Here is a 20056-nt window from a genome sequence, read left to right as displayed (position 1 = left end):
ATATCGTGAGAGGATAGGTAGATATTTGACAGAAGAGCGATGGTGAAGATATAGATGGTACGCAAGAGTGAAGAATGCAAATAGGGTAGGCGAGAGAAAGGTCGTGGGTCGAAAAAATCTCAGACAGCAAGGAGGAGAGCCTGAAGAGAGTACGATGGTAATTAAGAAGCACTAATAGAGATGGAACATTTGAGGCTAAATGAAAGATCTTTCATCTTCATGGATCTGCATCCGCCGCGCCCTTAACAAAGCTGCGAATAAACACGACAAGCCGGGATAGGAAAGCGAAGAGAAAGGAGCAAACAAATAAACGCGGATAATGAAAAATATTATATATACATAAAGAGAGGAGGAATAACGACAACAGACGGGGATTGGGAATACCAGGAGTGGAATGTAAGGGAGTGGTGGAAGGTTCATACATTAATGAATATTAAATTGGGATCAAGCAGCGCAGGCGGGCGGAAAAAGCTCATTATTAACAATTACACGATGGCAAGGATTCCGAAGAAACGGGCGAGTAGGAGTCGGTGGTGCGACTACAGAGAGAAAGAGAGGAGAGAGGCTTCTATTTCGCAGCAATAATTGCGAGTCCAAGTGCATGGGAATAATAAGCGAAGTCGAGGATTTCTGTTTCATTCCTCTCGCGACTTCCGCGAATACATAAATGACGGTCAGCGGACGGACGGGGCGAAAGAAGCTTTTGTGTGTTACACGGCAATTGCACGTTCATTAAGCACCGCGAGAAGGGGAAGGACAAGTGGGGGCACAGAGTGGAAAAGATATTGTGCACTGGAAACGAGACTACGTAACAAGCGCGTATAGGAGAGGATTATGGTATAGAGGTAGTGCGACTGTGTTTCTATATTTTTAATTGCTCGTTCGAGCAACACGCGTCGAGGGAAAACGGAAGTGAGCAGTAATTAGGGTGAAACGATACGTTTCACACGGCCGCGGCGGCATGCGGCAGCGCCAATAACGCCGAGAAAACGTTACCGGTGAAAACCGTTTGATCGAATGAAAATTAACGTACCGGATGATCGAAAGGTTTCCCCCTGCAATTTTGCGATCGAGCGATCCGTTCGCGCGAACAATCGGAACGCGCGCTCCTTCTGCGAGGCTCGCGGAAGTAGTTGATGAAAATGAAAACACGTTGATAAATTTATGAATGGCGAAACGAGCGGCGTTCTCCCGCTACGAAAATAGACCCTCGACGGGAATAATTTCAAGGGTGGTTGAACGACTGAGGAAGAGAAACGAGCACGCGGAACCGAGCGATTAGTTCAACAACGAGACCGTAATACACCGGCAAATGGTCTCGCTCTTTCTTCCATTCGCGGTCCGGCTAAATCCGGCCTCGTCGGCGCGCGACAATTAAAAAAGAAGCAACGTTGCCGGGAGGGGTGAGGGAGAGCAACTAACAAAACAGATTTCCGCACCGCGAGTCAATCTCGTTAACAAGAAAAGATCGGGCCGTCGAATCGGCCATTGATCCTCCAAATAAAAATTAATTGAAACACCGGATTCGCGCTCCGAAAAAATATCCCCCGGAACAAAAGGCAGCGCGCGTCAAAGGGTTAAAGTCACCCTCGCGCACCGGGGGCAAGCAACGCATTCAATTTTGCCTCTCGGCGGAAACGGAATAAAAAAAATCGGGAGAGCTAGAGCGAGGGAGGGAGAACCGAGCGAAAGCCCTTTTTTAATCTGTCGATATTCACTCGGCGACAAATTGCAACGATGGCTGCCGCCTCCGAGGAAACCGTTGCGCCTTCGTAATTCTCCTCTTTCTCTCTCCCACTCTTCCCCTCCACCAACCCGCTTCATTTATTGCCGATAATTACAACCAGCTGCGCTCACCAACGTTAACCCCCTCCACCCCCGTCCCCCCACCACCTCGGAGTTATTTTTACTTTCGACTCTAATCGAGTTAATTGCACGCCTGCTATCGGCGTTCTCGTGGCACACACTGTATCGCGATATCTCTCGTTATTTCCTTTGTTTTCGGGGCTTCGAGAGAACAAGGCTCCGCCCCCTTTGCCCCCTGCATCCCTACACCGACGGTAGCTCTATCCGCGGAAAACAACTTGTTTGCGTCGGATGCTCCCGGCTTTTATTGCGTCGATGCAACTGAAGCTTAAGGGGCTGTTCCCGTTTGAACACATGAAAATGGATGGATTGTGTGATGTTTTTTAACCCTTTGATTGTTTACGCAGACGACTGAGACACTAGCAGCAAGTACTGCATGGTTTTCATGGGTCTCGATGTGCGCGGAATAGATGTGTTCGATATTTGTGGACAAAGTGATGCTCATTACGCGGAACTTTATCTATTATATCTATATAAATAAAAATCAAATGCTGTTCGTTGGTAAGCGCATCACTTGAGAACAATTGGACCGATTTGGCTAATTCTTTTTTTAAAATGTTCGTATTAGTCCGAACTAGGTTATAGGATAAGAAAAATTGGAAAAGTGTATCACGGAAAAATGGAAAATTCGGGAAAAACTAAAAGTGCCTTTAGAATCATATTTCAATAGAACGTCGCAGCTTTTAATCAATATTTCAATAGAAATTTGCATTATCGACATTATAAACATTCGCCAGTTAGTTAATTTCGATTACGATTTATTCGCGAGCTCGCAAAGCGAGCAACAACTCCCCTCTAGTACAAAATAAAAATTGTTGGCATCAACTGCAACGAACAAGGGCTGAGTAATAATTTCTTTAATTCTTCAATGATGTTTATAGGTTGTATAGTATATTACTATTAGTATAGAGTGATACTCCTTTTCGCCATAAATGCATAAAATCCGCAGTCCAATAATAAGATACGGGATTATTGCTGGCAAGACTTGTTGTTTCTAAGTATTTTTACAATTTTATATTTTTTATCGAATAGTATGTTTCGACAGTTATCTATAAACTGCGTTGCTTACATTGTACATTTATTAATACGTTAATAAACCCTCCGAATACTCCGATAAAATAAAAATAAAAATGACACTGTTACATGAAATATCACAATGTACTCGACCAGGAAAATTTTTGTTTGCCGATATACGCACGGTCGCCATTTTATATTCGCCCGAAAGAAAAAACTGGATACTGTTATAATCGGAGAGTATATCGTTATATCCCGATCTAGAATTTCAAACTATAACCGGTATGAAAAAAATATGGTACTGTTTCCAAAGTGGGAATTTCTATACGGTTTTTACGGTTTAAACGATTAGAAACAATAGAAATTCTCTCTCTGAATTGATACGGTTTCGGTTCTGTCCACAGAGATTTTATCGCGATTGGAATATCTCCCGATGAATTGAACGGATTGATTGATATTTGAACTAGGCTGTACACCAATTTGAAATTCCTCTGTCCGTTCTCATTCGGACCCTTAATGTGAAATCGTCTTTTAAAAGTATTATTATCAGTTGTTCCGCATCACATTATTTGAAAATAAATGAATTCAATGCAATTTTTACGATATATTGTCAAAAAGAAACCTTTAGATACTGCTTGTTATTTCAACATTATATGGAATTCATTTCAATCTTTACTCTCATCTTTAAATGGTTGTAATAAATTGAGAAAAGTATAGTAGAGGAGTTCTATAGTAAAATTTTCATTTATAATCGACTATTTCAACATAAAATCGCGGTAATCTCTAGTGGCCCTAAAGTTCGATCACACACTTTCACGAGTCAGGGTGCTTATACTGATCGTTCCACTAAAACTCATATCCCATAAAATCATAGGATATATAATGTAAATGAAATAAAAATTTTATAACCACGCTGCGAGTTTTGAGAGGAGGGTCAAATGAATCCTGTAATCAAGGGTTAAACGACGCGAGGCATCCGAGTTGCCACAAAGATCCTCTGCACAAAGGCAAAAATCTTGGGACAGAGAAAGAAGATTGCCGACCGAAGCAGCAGGATCAAATCCGAACCCCGACAAATTCAAAGGCCATGCAATTTAATTCAATTTCGCAATAATTTCGTCGAGGATCGAGGAAAACTCATTTAAATCGAGCTTCGCCGAGGATAACGGCCAGGGTGAGAATGTGTACGCGGGACCAAGAGAGCAAGAAAGAGAGATGGAAGTCGAATTGGCCGTCTGCGTTCGATTTGAGGCGAAATTAAGGGAGCAAATGGCACAGAGAATCTAGCTCGAATAATACAGGATAGGTATATACCGAGGCACTTTTGCTATCGCGGAGAAATAGGAGACGGAGGCTAGAGCACGCCCGTGAAAGCCAAGCTTTAAAGCGGCTGTGCTCGAACGAAACGCTGGCTCGCGATAACTGGTTCACTGAACGCTTCCGCTCCACCATTTTGTTGATATCGAAAGAGAGCCAGCCAGCCTCGGGCCACCGAGCAATGATAAATGCGATTACACCAACTAAATTTTATTGACGTTCGAAAATGTAGTCGTGACCCACAATTTTTATCTGGATCCCCGAAGCATCTCCAGAGGGGAAACCCGATTCTCTCTCTCTCTCTTGCTCTCGCTCTCTCGAGCCCAGCTAGAGAAACTAAATTCTCCGTTCGCGAATAAAAGAAACGCCGAGACATTTTTCGCTTCGAAAAATAGCGGAGGTAAAACTGATCGGGTTTTCAGAAAAACTTTCGGACACCGATGCTTGGAAATTTTGAGGACTCCTTACAGTAGTAGATTGTATAGAGATCGCAGAAAAAAACGCACAAAAAAATATTTACAAACTTCATAAATAACTACAACAAATAATTTTTCACAACATATCAAAGAAAATTTTTTTTATGCGGTGGAGAGGGACCGCATAATAAAAGTCTCAATTAGGAAATATGTCACAGCTTTACGAAATAGCGAGAGAATCCTTCCAAACAAAATAAATAATTAAATTACACATGGAAACATTTTGAAAAATTTTAATTTCTCATTTTAAACATGGAGAAATTTTCAAAATGTACATAATTCAATACATATACAGGGTGTCCTGCTGAAATGAGATCAGCAGGATATCTCGGAAGACATTGTCGTTATCAAAAAAGTGTTCCTACAAAAGTTATTTGGTATGACGGGCTAAATTACGTAGTATTAATTGTTTCCTTGTGGGTGGAGTGGTGGAGGACATTTCAAGGTCACCTTGATTTTTTTAAATTGAATGTCCTATTTTTTACACCATGGATCGATAGAGTATCAAATTCTGAGTATAAAAGTGTTGACCTTCATATGTCCTAAACCTAATAGTTAACGAGATATTATCGAAACGATTTTCTTTTTTCTTTGGATAATATCTCGCTGACTATTAGATTTAGGATATACGAAGGTCTACACTTTTATACTCAGAATTTGATACTCTATCGATCTATGGTGTAAAAAATAGGACATTTCGTTTAAAAAGATCAAGGTGACCTTGAAATGTCCTCCACCACTCCACCCTCAAGAGAACAATTAATACTACGTAATGTAGCCTATCATACCAAACAACTTTTGTAGGAACACTTTTTTGATAACGACAACATCTTCCGAGATATCCTGCTGACCTGATATTCATATACCGCACAAAAAAAATCGCACAAAAACAGGTTTGACTGTACTCAATTTTGTCATATATGCATAAAATCCGCAGTCTAGTGATGATAACAGAGCAAAAACATTTGCCAAACATGTCGAACCAGCTGAAGTGGAAATAAGGAATATAAAAAATGATTGCCAGAAATTTAATGAAGGAACTATTACAGCCAACAAACAGCCTCCTCATTGCATTATACGCCGCTCACTGCCGTAACCACCTACACATTACTTACAACAGAGCTACAAAGGCCGTGAAATTTAGCGTTTCCCTTTGCGAAAGCGCGCAAGAAAATTCCCCATTAAACTTCATTAAAACCTGCCAGGAATACCAGGAGCGCACGGGGAACACTCGACGTATAACTCTCGCCCTATCATAAACCACCCCGAAACAACCCTTAACCGAGTCTCTCTCCCTTGGAAACTCCATCAGAGCCGCCTCGCCGCCGGAAATAGATATAGCCGCGGCTGGGGTGGTCCGCTTAAAATTCAAAGCCGTCCCAAAAATAGCTTCATTCGGCTTATTCGTTTTTCCTATCCCCTCGATGGGGGTGGTGGAGGAGACATCCGGAAGAGAGGTTTCTGGAGACGTCCACCGCGGTTCAGGTCACGGTGCTCTCGATGGCACGGAAAGATGTCGTTCCGGTCCGGTTCGTCCAGCGTTTCCGGACATGCGGGGGGTGGGGATTTTCGTCGTTGGACGTGCGCAACCCCCGATACAATCGCGCGACGTCGGAGGACGTGCCTGCCCCTTTTTGTTCCAGTCGGATGGATGACGGAGCAGACAGCGAGGAATCTGGAAAAATATCACGGTCGCGAGATCAAACGGAATGGATGGCGCGACTCGCTTTCTCACCCCTTGCTTCCATCCCCCCCCCGCTTGCTTCCATCGTCGTTTATTCCACCCCCTGCTTCTTCCATCCCCCGTTACTTTCATAGTCTGCTTCTTCTAACCCCTGCTTGCTCCTACCCCCATTTCTTTTCATCCCCTTCTTCTTCTACCCTCTGCTTCTTCCACCCCGCGCAGCTTTCTTCTTCCGTCGGTGTGCTTTCGTCTTCGCGTCGCGTCGGTTTGATAGCGCAGATAGATGTACGTCGACGTCGGCACGTGTCTGGGTGAAACGGGAACGCGACTCGTGCGGAGAACGAGCCACAGGGGGTGAAATGACAGGGGTCAGGGAAATCGGCGAAATGGAGACGGAGAGGATCCACCAGGCGGTAGAAAAGCCTCGGGAACCCCTCGTCCGAGCCCCGAAACGGTCCACACCCGGCGATTTTTGCTGCTCTGTCACGTGTTCGCTTACAAGCAACCGGTTATCCAACCTGCCCGTCTGATTTTCATGAAAATTTATGGCCGCCGTGCTCTGGCGCCTTCGAAACTGTTTGCAGTGGATCACCAGCATTTGTAGATGGTCTGTCCGATTCAATGTTGCGAGTGGTTGACGAAAGCACACAGAACACTATTGCACACGATGTCGTCCAATAAACACCATAATATATTTTCGAAGGACATTGTCGAGATGCAACGTAACGCTAGACCCACGAAACTGTCTCAGAGTTCGCCTATCTCTTCCATCTACGCGCGTACAGTCACAAATCGTCTAGCATTAACAATAAGAACAGATTACATCGAAGTAGAAGACCCTGGATAATTCTCTGTCATAATATTTGTTTATAAATGTGTTATCGGTTTGGTATCTCGCTACAAAATATGACACGGCATTGTCTTCGCGGTCCAGCGTTCTCGCCGCATCGCGATGAAGTTTAAACAACGAGGCAACAATAGGTAGATTTACAACGTAAAATTCACACAATGGAACGTTGATCAGATTTCATTGAAATCCTTCGGCCTTTAATCCCGTGTTTCATGGGGCAGCTATAAACTCTGGGATGGCGGGGAGGGGTCGCACATACGGTTCGCTGCAAAAGAAGACGACGATTCGCGGCATCACGAGCGCACAATATACTCGCGAAACTAAACAATGGAGAGTCCATTCCCGACATCCCTCTAAATTAATTATCGATCTTTCCTATCTCCCGCTAGCCACCCCCGGCCACCCCGTGAAGCAATCAAACGCCATCCGCACAGAAGTCGATTCTATCTTCCTCATCGACACGCGATTCGAAGCGCCGCCGCGCCCTGGAGAAGCACAGACAGCATAGACAAAGGGAAAGGCTGCAGGGGGTGGAAAAGAGGATTTCAATCTATAAATATAAACCATCGGGCCAATTCCAGCTGCTCTCCGTTCGCTTTATTGGATGCCAATAGTAGCTGCGAATCCTCTCCGCCCAGAGTCCCCCTCCGGTCAAACTCCTTTTTCCACCCTTATCGTGTGTGTCCCTCGACTCTGTTATCTTCTTTCGGAGAGTATTCGACACACTCCTCCTTCGAACGACGGTTTTCGTATTTCTTTCGCTGCGCCCGGACCGGGAATCCCCGGGAATCCCCGGGACGTATTTGTTTAAATCATGAAAATTGAATTCGCAAGGATAAAGACACGGTTAGATGAAGACCCTGGCGAGGTTACGGAAAAACGAAGGGAAATTTGATCTGGGATTGCGAAGGGTGCATACATTCCTCAGGAAAGAAAAGAACACATTATTAGACTCCCGTAGAACCAAGCTCGAATGAACAACACATAAAATTGTGTGATTTTGACGTGGCAAAATTGTTAACGAATGTTTATACAGCAGCGATCGAAACAGTTTATTTTGTACAAATATTTTTATCAATTTTTTTATTTATTTCAGGTGACGGCGAATGTTTTTTTGGAAAGGAATTACAGATCGAAAAATTTTTGGTCTCGGCGGACCGGGTAGCAAACTCGAACATATTTACATGGGCAATTCTACTCGTGGAGCAACAAAAAAACAGGTCAAAAATTTTTTTATTGGGAAGTGATATTTTTATATGTTTTTTATTTTATTAATTCTTTAATTCTCTACTTGATTTATTTTTCCGTGTTCACGAACCTCGCGGGCCGAATGTGGCCGACCCTGATTCATCTCATAAAAATGTGCTCTTTTGCAAATATAAATTTCCAGTTTCGCATTAACGTGATCACGTCCAACAAGAATAAAAGAGCTCAAAGTGTGTCAGAAAGTTCAACAATCTGTCAGAAACATAGTCAGTCTGTCACTTCTGTCCCATCCAGTATATTCGCGACGATTCTCGTTCACAAAGGGTTAATCTACCGCGACAGTCATATACAGGTTGCTTCAACCCTGATATTATTTCTCGTGGGCCGTTAAACGTCCTTTGTCCCAACGTTCCCGTTCTCCGCGATGTTTCGTGCTGACTTTTTTTCCCACCCGCACCACCCGGAGCAAGCCCCGATCATTCCACGAGTTAACTTTTGAAATACGCGGAAAGTTCGAGGATCAATTACGAACGACGAGCCCCCGGCAAGTTGCCTTACCGGATGCTAATCGCCTGTTGGGGGGTGGGACGAGGGTGAATGCAAGGGTGGATGCGCGTAGTTTGCTTCGTTTGTTTCGTGCATATGGTCGGTTTTGGGGGAGGAATTATCGTACGCGGTGAGTAATTGGTTTTACCGAGCAACTAAATTTTGCGGCCGCGGTACCTATCCCGATGTTACTCTGAAGCGAACCAGCTGCGCGGAATTCCTTTTCCGATGATGCTCGCCGATGTGTGGCTTCAGGAACGATGCAACTCTTCTGTAAATGTACTACAAATGTAATACTTCTCGATAAATGTAATACTCCTCGATAAATGTAATACTCCCTCTGTCCCATAATAATAGTAGCAAGTGAATATTCAAACCGGAATTATTGGCAAATGCAGCTTCAATCGAAATCAATGTTTCATGACATCTGTCAATTGTTTTGACACATCTTTCATTTTTCTATTTTATTATATTACCACGCTTATATTAGCTTGCCGAGTTGTCGTTGTTGTATGCGTCAAATCTTGAAATCGAATTTTAAACCACTTTCCGATGAGCTAGAGACTTAAAACTTTAAACATAGCTCAGAACTGGGTGACAATGCAATATTAAAAAACAAATTTTAAAAAAACTATGCGTTTAGGAGATATAAACTATTAAAAATTTAACTATTACACCTCCCCGTGCGACGCTCGGCAGTACGTCATCGCGGCCAGCGATCCCCACTCCGCGCGCCAGCGCTCCCTACTCCACTACGTGTTCCCCATTCCGACTCATCCCCACTCCATTGGCCCACTTCGCTCGAAGAAGCTCAGTTTACTTACTGAGTTGGTTAGGATTAGGTCGGGGTGGAGGGCGACAAGGACCGGCGATTCTGCTCGGTAAGCGGCTCGCGGTCGTCACTACAAACCAATATGGCGACGCCCTTACCTGTCAAAAACACTGCAATAGCTCCTGAACTAGAAGAATGGAAACTTCGATTTGCAGCCGCCATGACACAATATTTTTCCTTTTACAAAAGATGGTTGAATTTACAGGATGAAGTGGTAATTAAAATCGATTACAAGATATGTAAATATTAAAAAGTAGAAAATAAAAAAATATATTGTATACAAAAACTTTATAAAAACCACGCTTATATTAAAGTGGACTAAAAAGGAGAAAATAATTTTTTTAGACATTAGCGACAATAAATAAAAGCGTGAAGCGCCATCAATATAGTTTATAGCGTTCCACGCTTTTATTTGTTGTCGCTAATGTCTAAAAAAATTATTTTCTCCTTTTTAGTGCACCTTAACATAAGCGTGGTTTTTGAAAAGCTTTTTTATATATTTTTTTTATTATCACTTTTATGTTAGCTTGCCGAGTTGTTGTTCTTGTATGCGTCGAGTCTTGCAATCGAATTTTAAACCACTTCTCGATGAGCTAGACTTTCTGCTTGAATTGCAACAAACTGGAGTGAAATGGAAATTTATTTTCATTCTCAATATGTTCAATAGGTTAGAAATAATATACCTTGCGAATTTTCTGGGCCACCGACGAGATCGCGCGTTCTACCAGTAGGTTTGCGGAGAAAGGGTGTGTTCACCGTATTACATTAAAAATTTAGGGCACATCCTGGCGGAAGACACGGCGAAACACGGTCACTTAAGAGAAATGTTCATTAACGAAAATCGCAGTTCCTGCCGGAATTGGAGCTTCAACTCGAACCTTATTTTCTCGACGTGCCAGTTCCACCGCGGTGTCACACAGTCACCGGAAACCTCGCGTCCCTTCCGGGGGATTTGACTGGCGACGGATTCGCGCCGAGTTTTTCGGTTCGTTCTTTCTGCTATATTCCCCAGGGATTTACGGGCTCCGCGATTCCCCGCAATTACGCGGGTTTCTTTCGCGGACAAGCCTCGGGAAGAAGTTAATTAATCCCGACCCCTCCGCGCCGTCGCATTTGAATAACCGCGAACGTCGTGGAAACAATCGATTCGAGATTTCGGAGCCTCCTGCTGACATCTTTGACACTGAATTTCATCACGGTTGCACAATAAAAAAAATATTCTCTTGCTACTATTATTATGGGTCAGAGGGAGCATTATTAATAGAAGAACATGTGCGACAAAAAAAGATGTGACAACATTTATTACAAAAATTGCTAAACTCCTTGCCGTACGATTTCTTTTACGGCTACAACTATAATTCACCCTAAATAATTTTGCAGAAGAGTTGGTCACAAATAATTTTATTTCCTTCTAACGCATATAACATTTCGTAGCTTTGCTTGCCAACTGCAACGGAATAATGGCCAGTAATTAGCACGTTCGGCACTAGTCTTTTTTTCAAAATAAAGCTACGTTCGCAGGTGTCGAAGAAAATAATGTAACGCACCCTCTCCACCTCTGCGGCGAGGAAAACAATAAAACAGTCCGCACCGATCCATGAATATTCAGCGAGAATAAAACTGCAGCCAACACACTTTGCAATTACACACATTTCATGACAATCCATATATTCGCCAGCTGAGAACGCAACAAAAAATCGGCCCGGTTCGGTCCATTGAACGTGGACGCATAAAACCGACGACGCGACGCAGCGAACACCCGTAGCTCGCTGGGCGCGAATAATTTCAGAAGAACGCCGTGTAAAAACCACGAGGACATCCGTAATTCCTCGTAATTCAATTCCCCGTCCCATTCCGCGCCGCCTCATTTCCATCGAAGAAAAGATTCGCGCTCGCCGCCGATCGAACGAGCCCGCCCCCGCAAGCTCTCGGAAACTTTCCGTCGAACTGGAGGACCGAGGCGTCGCTCGTCGGCGGTGGTCGCTCGCCGTTTCAGTTTTAACCCCGGGAACACTTAAGACAGGCTGCTCGGGGCTTTTAGAAGTTCGCCCCGAGTAGTTCCGAGGCGGTGAGAAAAAGTCCTAGAGCGGGGGATTGCCCCAGGAAGAGCGTCGGTAGTGTGCGAGAGGGTGAGATGTTGTCTTTGCGGGGTCGAACCATCGGGAAACTCGTCCGTATACCTAAGTCACAAACTCACGTGACTGCCAATAATTTAATATAAATTATGAACCCTTGGCACGTATTTACAGAAATTGAAAAATTAAAATCTTTTTTATTATTACTTATTTTTTTATGAAACTTTCACCAATATGTTTGTGGCATTTTTCTGATTAAAATAAGACCAAACACGATATAATTTCAACTGTATTTAGTGGTTTAATTGACGATGAACGTTTCGGGCGCGAGGAAGGACAGCGTATGGGAAAGAAAGAGGCGCGGAGAGTCGCAGTCGCTGTCCTTCTCTACGTTCGGTTGGGTCTTTGAAGCTCAAAAAAATAGTGTCCGTCTACGAACTTTGCAAAGGAACCTCTGAGAGGCTTATGTGATTACAGAGGGTTTACTGTATTATTAAAATCTAAGTTTGTTCACTTTTTTTACTTTTGTCCACTACTCGTCACACTGCTTGGCAGTTTCCCATCAGATTTTCATGAGGACCTGCAGCACTAAAATGGTTAAAGTTTCGGTTTCACCCCGGAACACCTAGGTGACAGGCTGCTGGGGGTTTTCCGTAGTTGGTCCCGAGTAGTTTCGATGAGAAAAGTATAGTTGAGGGTTGCGCGAGGAAGAACGTCGAGAAATAGTGCGAGGGGGTCGGTGGCGTGAGATGTTGTCTTTGCGGGGGCGAATCATCGTCCGCCGACGTGGAACCACGTCGCCATACATCGAATGTCAACTTTGACTCCAGTTTCAGGCTAGGTGTCGTAGTTCAAAGCGTCCACAGTCCTGTTAAATCAATACCACTATTGGCGGACGTTGCCGGTGGAACGAGATACTGGGGGCGGACATCTAACACCGTTATCCGAGCAAACAAAGTGACAAAAAGGCCGGGGTTCGTTCAGGATGTCGCGCGGCGCGGCGGCTTCGTGACGTCCTCGTGCAGTATTAATGCGAACGGGAAACCGAGCACCCGCACAGCTTTTCATTCGATTAGCGTCCGACGTAAGAAAACAGAAAAGGAACACGGTTCGACTTTTAACGGGACGTAACCGTTTGAACCCTTGGAAATTGAGTGCCTCGGATTTGCTGCACCGCGCTGCCTCCGTCGAATGTTTTCATCCCTTTCACTGGGTTGGCAGTGTGCTTTGAATGCGCGACACGTGACGAGTTTCTCCCGAAATAATTTATTTAGAGAAATGATCACGGTAGATGTAGGCCACGAGGGAAATGAAAATCTAAATATATTTATTTTGGACGATTGGATGTTTCTTCAAGAAGAAATCATATTTTTAATAATATTTTACACCCCTACACTCTCTGTCTCTGTTCGTAATTCTTTTAACAAATACTTTCAATAAGGTTTCAAACAAATTTTTAGTAACATTCGGTCTCAAAGAATATTTTAATTCATCGATTTATAGAATTGACTTTTGAAGTTTAAAATTTCACGACATCGATCATGAATATAAGGGATGTTATCGATCAGATCATCGATTAGGTTTCTGAAACAGTTTCTCTCGACGCCGGTGTACAAACGGTTCTGCTGATTAAAAGCCCCCAGCAACGCAGCATTGTAAACAGAACCGATTTCCTGATAAGGAATGATCATTGAGCGAGTGAATGGCCTTTAACCACAACGATGATTCAGAGTTAAATGAAACGTTACCGTGAATCGCCTCACAGTAGATCTTATTTTACGATTAACCTTCGGCTTACAGGCGCACCGATTGCCAGCAAAGAGAATGGAAACCAATACTGTTACCATTCAACTGTCTTCGGTTTCAACGGTGAATAGCTGTTTCTGCAGATCTTGGTAACCGAGAAGTCCGTTCTGAAGTTCGATTTTCGCTGAAGAACACAATGATGCAAGACTGAAGAACCTGTAGATCCGAAGAAACCAGAACAAACTCTAACGAACTAACTTTATTTCGCGAAGATCTTTTGCGTTTTACGTCCACAATTATTACTCGACATGCTCGTTTTTCTGAGATCGTGCAGTTCCCGTTTCCTTAGACCGAATATAAGGGTACAGGAAAGTAATGTCGTATTTTTTTCGTAAAATTAATGTAGTAAATCAGTGAAATAGTCACCGTCCTTATCAATGGCTTTCTGCCGCCTAGTAAGTAACTTTTCAATCCCTGATCGGTAGAATATAGATGGTTTTTTGATTAAAAAATGTAGAAAGTCCGGTTTTTAGCTCTTCTACATTTCGGAATTCTTTCCACTTAAAAAATACTGCGTTGTCATGAACAAATGATCATCAGTGGATGTGATAACACTTCCCAGTCTAACTCTTTGATTTTGTTCGAGTTTTTTCTGCAAATAGCATACAATGCCAACTGTGCAACTCTTCTGAGTTAATTCTGCTACTTTTTCTGATCAAAAAACAATATTTTTGCACAAAACAGTACTAACTAGTTTCCTGAACCTGGTAGGTGTACGAAGTTAGCCGTTATTATCAGTCAAATGTTGACTTGCGCAAAAACGACATTACTTTCCGGTAGCCTTAACATTTACTGTATGTATATTTATTTGTTCCCTTACGGGTTACAAAGGGATCCCGTTCCCTTTACAATTTAGTAATTGATCAGATATCAACATATTTAGTAAAGTAAACAATGATACAGCAATTTTTAGTGGTGACTCTGACAAGGAAAGGACCCCAAGTGACCGACTTCGATTCTGATCATTTTTTGTGAGACGATGGTATATGGATCTCTAATGATGTCTAAAAAATATTAGGTGTAGTTACTCAATAGTTTTAAAGATATGTGGGAATATGGATCGAGAAATGGTCGAGAATCGAGAATCGAAACAGCGAGCTTTCTTCTCGCTGTCAAAGATCCCGCATCTCTGAGTGTGAACGTGTACGAAGATGTGGGAATGCGTGTGAATGTGCGTGAGATTGAATGTCCACTGTTTGTAAATAGTTTCTAATGTTTTATATAAACAGTTGTTCTTTGTACACAAACGTGAATTGACGTAGAATAAATCGTTAAAATCCTTCAGATATAAACAATTAAACTTTCATACCTTGTTGATATACCATGATTTGCAGCTCAACTTTTCGTAGTTCCATTAGCCATGTAAGCACAGGTTACGTGAAAGTTCAATTGTTTATATCTTTAAAACTATTGAGTAACTACAACTAATATTTTGCAGACACCATTATCAAAATCGAAGACGGACACTTGGGGTTCTTCCCTTGTGAGTCACCCCTCGACTGCTAAGGGTTAATAAATTGAACATGGAATACATATACATATAGAAGAGCAGTCGAGAAAGTTTCTTTAAATTATAAAGTAGAGTGTACGGAGAAATATTCCCTCAAACCTACCTTGTTAAATGTTTAAAATCCACAAGGGACAAGGGCTGCTTTACCTGTTCAAGCTGTAAACGAGTTACTGCCGGAACTTCCGTGTAATTTCTGCGACAGTCTGCTGCCGGGAAAAAATCGGTCATGCCGTTTTTTTCCATGCGACAGTGAAACCACCCCCAGCCCGGGGCCGGACGTCCGAAATATGTGGGGGTTCAAAGCGACGGCAATAAAATATTGATAACAGTAATAAATATCGACGGGAATGCTCGAATGCGGGACGTTCCGTCCGAATCGATATTAAATCGGCGCCGATATCGGGATTTCTTGTCACCTGCGGACGATTAACGGAACGGAACGCGGTGCAGTGGCCGCGTCGCGTCGCCGTTCTTTATTTTCGTCCGCGCAAAACGGGGGAGGGCGGACGTCGCGGTGAAACCGGATTAACGGGGACACGCGGATCCGTGGAAATGAATTTCTCATGACGTACGTCCGTCGGTGTTTCACCGACCGGCCTCGAATAAGCGGCGACGTCGCGACGCCGTCGGAATATTTCTCGATAACGAGGGCAATTCCGGCTGATAAAGGAAATCGACGATACCCCGTGCTCTATCTCGCCGCCCACACCCCCGTAATCAGTGTTTGTCAAGCTGTCGTCTGGTAAGGAGAGCCTCTCCCACGCCCCTGGAAATACGCCCAGAAATTACCTCCGTGGAAACTCGAATCTGGTATTCGGTGAAGTCCGCAACGCTGCCGCGCCGCGCTGGTGAAAAGGAATTTGTTCAGGCCAAAGTAAATGTTTATTCGCGCGGTTGCTTCCCTTTTGCTGTTCTGTCTATTGAATTAACGGTAATGAGCGCCGCGTGTGTTTTTAATGAAATGTGATGAGTGCTTAGAATACCCATCGGCCTGATAGCGGCTGGGTAAACGCGGACAGTCCACGGAACTGGTACTGTCAGGGTTTCGCTGCTAGTTATTAGCGTGTGCGCGGATTTCCGATAGAAATGCGAGAATCCGTACTGAAAGGTTCACCGGTTTTTGCTTGTACGGATAATATACCAATTTATGTATATGTAGACAATATACCCATCGCTGTCATCACTCCGCCTTCCAATCATTGACTCCGCCCATTTGATTCCCGAAGTGTTAAGCTAACGTGGCTGTAAATAATTGAATCTAGCTTAGCGTGTTTTCGATTAAGTTTCGATTAAGGTTCCTGGGAAAGTCTGGTATTGAGTGATTATTTTCGATACAGGATCGAATGGGCGGAGTCAATGGCTGGAAGGAGGAGCCAAACAGGCGATTCGTGGTAAATTCTCTATCGTATAAACACAAACCAGTATTAAGGAAAAATTTCGATCAAGAACAAAAAGGTTCGAAATGGACCTTGCACACGTCGAGGGACGCGACACAGTTTCCCAACAAAATTTCGCCTGTTAAACAGAACGACCGAGCGCGAATGCTCATTGAGCCAGCAAAGGGGGCGACTCCGTTGGGCCGGAAGAGCCGGAAGGTCGCGTCCCATGAATTTCTCGCGAGTAGCCACAAAAATGCTCGGGGAACTAACTATATTTCCCTAGTCGACCTCGAATTTCTCCGGGAACAGTCCCCTTTAACGCTGTCCGCGGGGTTCTCGAGCAACAAACTACCCTCGGGGGCAGACCGGCAACCCCAAGTTTCCCCCAGTTTCTCAACAAGCGGGCCGGGTCCGGGCTCGCGGAGCAAAAAGAGAGGGAGCTTTCACGGGGACAGAAGCTGCACGCGGCTCTGTACTCGCTAATTGAACCCGTAGTCCGGCGATTAGCCGTGTCGAGCGTGTAATCGTGAGCGGAGGACTCGCGGCGGCTAACGTTAATTTAATTAAACACGTCCGTCGGCCTCTCCCCCCCTCTCTCTCTCTCTCTCTCTCGCTCCTCGTGCTACTCTGTGCTCTCTGAGAGAATATTCTCTGCTGGCCGAGGTATTCTCGCACCTGCTTTGCTTCGAGACCCCTCGAGACGATTAATCAAATTAAACGTCCGATTTCCGGCTCGAGTTACCTCTCTCGCGTTAACGAGCCGCCCTCCTTCTTTCACTCCAACTTTTCCTTCCGCACGCTAAGACACTTTCCCTAACCGAACCAACGTCTCTCGCGTGCTCGAACCACCGGGAAACAAATTAGGCGCCGAACTATCTCGTGATTGAAATCGACGCAATGGTTTCTCACAAATTACTCTCGTACCAACACTCGAACTTTGGTAACTCAAAAATTCCGGTATCGTTGAAGCTTTGCAGATTTGTCGAGGATCTACAGAGAAGTATGAAGCAATTTTATGAAGACATCCTTTTAGAGCAAGCATAGCGACAGATTGTTCTACAGGACAGTGTTCTGGCTCCATTCAAGTTAAGAACAACGAAGCCACGCCCCTCAAAGAACTCTATGTACACAGAAGCTAGTAGAAAGCATTCTATGCGGATTACCTGCTTCTTTGACAATTTTTGTCGGTGGACGTTATTCTAGAGGAAGCATGAGCACAGATTGTCCTGCAAGACGTTGTTCTGGATCCGTCGGAGGCGAGAGCTACGAAGCCACGCCCCCTCACAACGTTTTTTAACGTACTATCTCTGTGTATATTCAAAATATAATTCCACCGCAATACTAATTAGCTTAATTCAGGCATTTATTAAGCAACAAATGAGTTGGTAAAAATGTACAATTTTGATTGGCCTGAAAATTTTAGCAGTTGTTGTAGAATTGTGTACAGATTTATTTCTTTAAGATCAAGAAATCTTGTGTTTTATTAGGTTGGCAACTAAGTTTGCAACCTCCACATTTTCCAAACGAAGTCATTTACATTTTTACATATTATATATTATATTTTTTAAGCACGAGCATGTTATATCAAATTAATTGCAAAATTCAGAGTTTCCCAATGATATACAGTCCAAAAGGAATGGTCACTGAATGAGGTTATAGTGATAAGGTGAAGTGGGGTAAGTGCGGACTAGTTTTTGTAAAGATGGACTTTAAACTGATGTCTTTTCAGTCTGGTATGTAAAAAGTTAACGCTCTTGGTATCAACTTCTTGCCACAGTTATTACTGATGAATTAGTATTATGTAGGATTCCAATTTTGCTTGAAAATTATCATTTTGATAGGATATTGTACAAAGTGTCAACTAGGACGCACTTGCCCCGAAAATGGGGCTAAAAATGCTTTCGAACCTTGTTTCAAGTGCTACGGGGCAAGAACAGAATTATTATCAAGCTTGCTACAAATGCATCTCAGTGTTTTCTCAATAAATTAAAAAAAATACAATAAAAGTGGTTTATTTAATGTAAACCTACGTCAATATTTGTTGTACTTACCTAAAATAACAACACAGAATATATTAATAACTTGTAAACTATTGCATGTCCAGGGTAACCTCAAAGTTGTACGTGTATCTAGCACGTGACTGTTTGGCATTGGTTGATTTAAGCGAGGAAAACACCTTTATTCTTGGGCGACATCCATGTAGAATAGTTCATACTAACTTATACTACATTAATAAATACAAGCTAGAGAAATTTCGTTGATATTATAATAAAAATAACCAATTAACGGACTTGCCCCGTAGATGGACTTACCCCACTCCACCTTACAATGAAAGAGTTATAAAACAAATTTCGTTGCGAATTTAGTTGCCAACCTAATAGCTTCCTGTTGGAAACTAGACTTTAGTTCTTTCGTCAGTAAATATTGTTCGGAATACGAGAGAAGAATAACTGATTTTTCAGTGTGTGTTGCGGTCGCTTTCGGTTTGCAAAAATTGCCAGAATGTTCTAAATTATCGAAGTTAATCAGAGCTTGGGAAAGTTCTGCATAGCGTGCAACAGTTTCCGGTGCTCGTAGAGTTTCTGGTGAACCAATCAGACGCGAGCAAAATGCTTCGAACTGAATAATTTCTACGTCCGAAACCGCAGCGTGGATATTTTCTGGCGTATTTGAACAGAAATTGTAAAAGTTACACGCTTACATATTCAGTACGTTATCCTTGTCGATGAAAAAACATCGTTAATACTTTTCCCAAAAATTGTCTGCATATCCAATGTTGATGAAAAAATTCTATTCCATAGAGGAAGGGAGTTTTCCAGTTAAAATTTTCATTCGATTCGCTGGCGGAGGTACCGTTTTGTAACTTTAATAGTTTGCTATCCTTCTAAGTAAAAGTATCTCGTATAACGGATAACAAAATCAGTGACATTTTAGTTCGATAGCATTGCTTTTAAACTATACTTCCTGAAAGTTTCAGTTAAAAATTCATAGAACTAACGAAGTTATGGCCGGCAATGAACGTCTACTCCAGCAGCCCTTCTAGCGCCGTTTAAAACTTCAAATGCGTTTTTCTCAAAACTTCTTTCTTAAGATTGGCCTGCAAGATAGACGAAAACTTATTTACAGGTTTATGTATAACTTTAGAGATCGAATTTTCATACTATTCTATTGCTGTAGAAGCCCAGTTGGTTCTTAAACTAAATTTACGGTTTACACTTCGAATGTCAAAAGAAAAATTCCAAAGAAAATAATTCGTCGAAATGAATCTGCAGAAGTGAGAAGAAGAATTACAATGAAAATAATTACACCGTCTGTTTTATCAAATCATTAAATCCCCCAATATGGCAAACTATTAAAATTCATAACAGGTTGGTAATTGATTCAATGGAAAGACACTACACTAATTTCTGCACCTAATACTACAGCTCGATAAAATCTCAGACAGAAGACGGGGATCATTGAACAGCGTGCTCGAACAGTCCGACTTAGGGGTGG

General features: G+C 42.9%; 1 protein-coding gene across 4 annotated transcripts in view; it reads left to right on the top strand.

The window, feature by feature from the left end:
- Positions 1-20056, top strand: part of Rho-6 (serine protease rhomboid 6) — a 233046-nt gene that overhangs the window by 139072 nt on the left and 73918 nt on the right. For 2 of the 4 annotated variants that reach the window (XM_076431087.1, XM_076431081.1), the window contains exon 1: positions 10165-20056. This exon is cut by the window's right edge. The exons of 1 other annotated variant lie outside the window; for it this stretch is intronic. The gene's annotated coding sequence lies outside the window, so the exon portion shown is untranslated. Of the gene's footprint in view, positions 1-8303; positions 8428-10164 lie in introns of those variants that run through there. One more of the 4 variants, XM_076431072.1, reaches the window with a different exon arrangement.

The sequence above is a fragment of the Lasioglossum baleicum genome, chromosome 1, assembly GCF_051020765.1.
Source record: "Lasioglossum baleicum chromosome 1, iyLasBale1, whole genome shotgun sequence".
Lineage (NCBI taxonomy): Eukaryota > Metazoa > Arthropoda > Insecta > Hymenoptera > Halictidae > Lasioglossum > Lasioglossum baleicum.
This window is presented reverse-complemented; position numbering and strand designations above follow the sequence as displayed.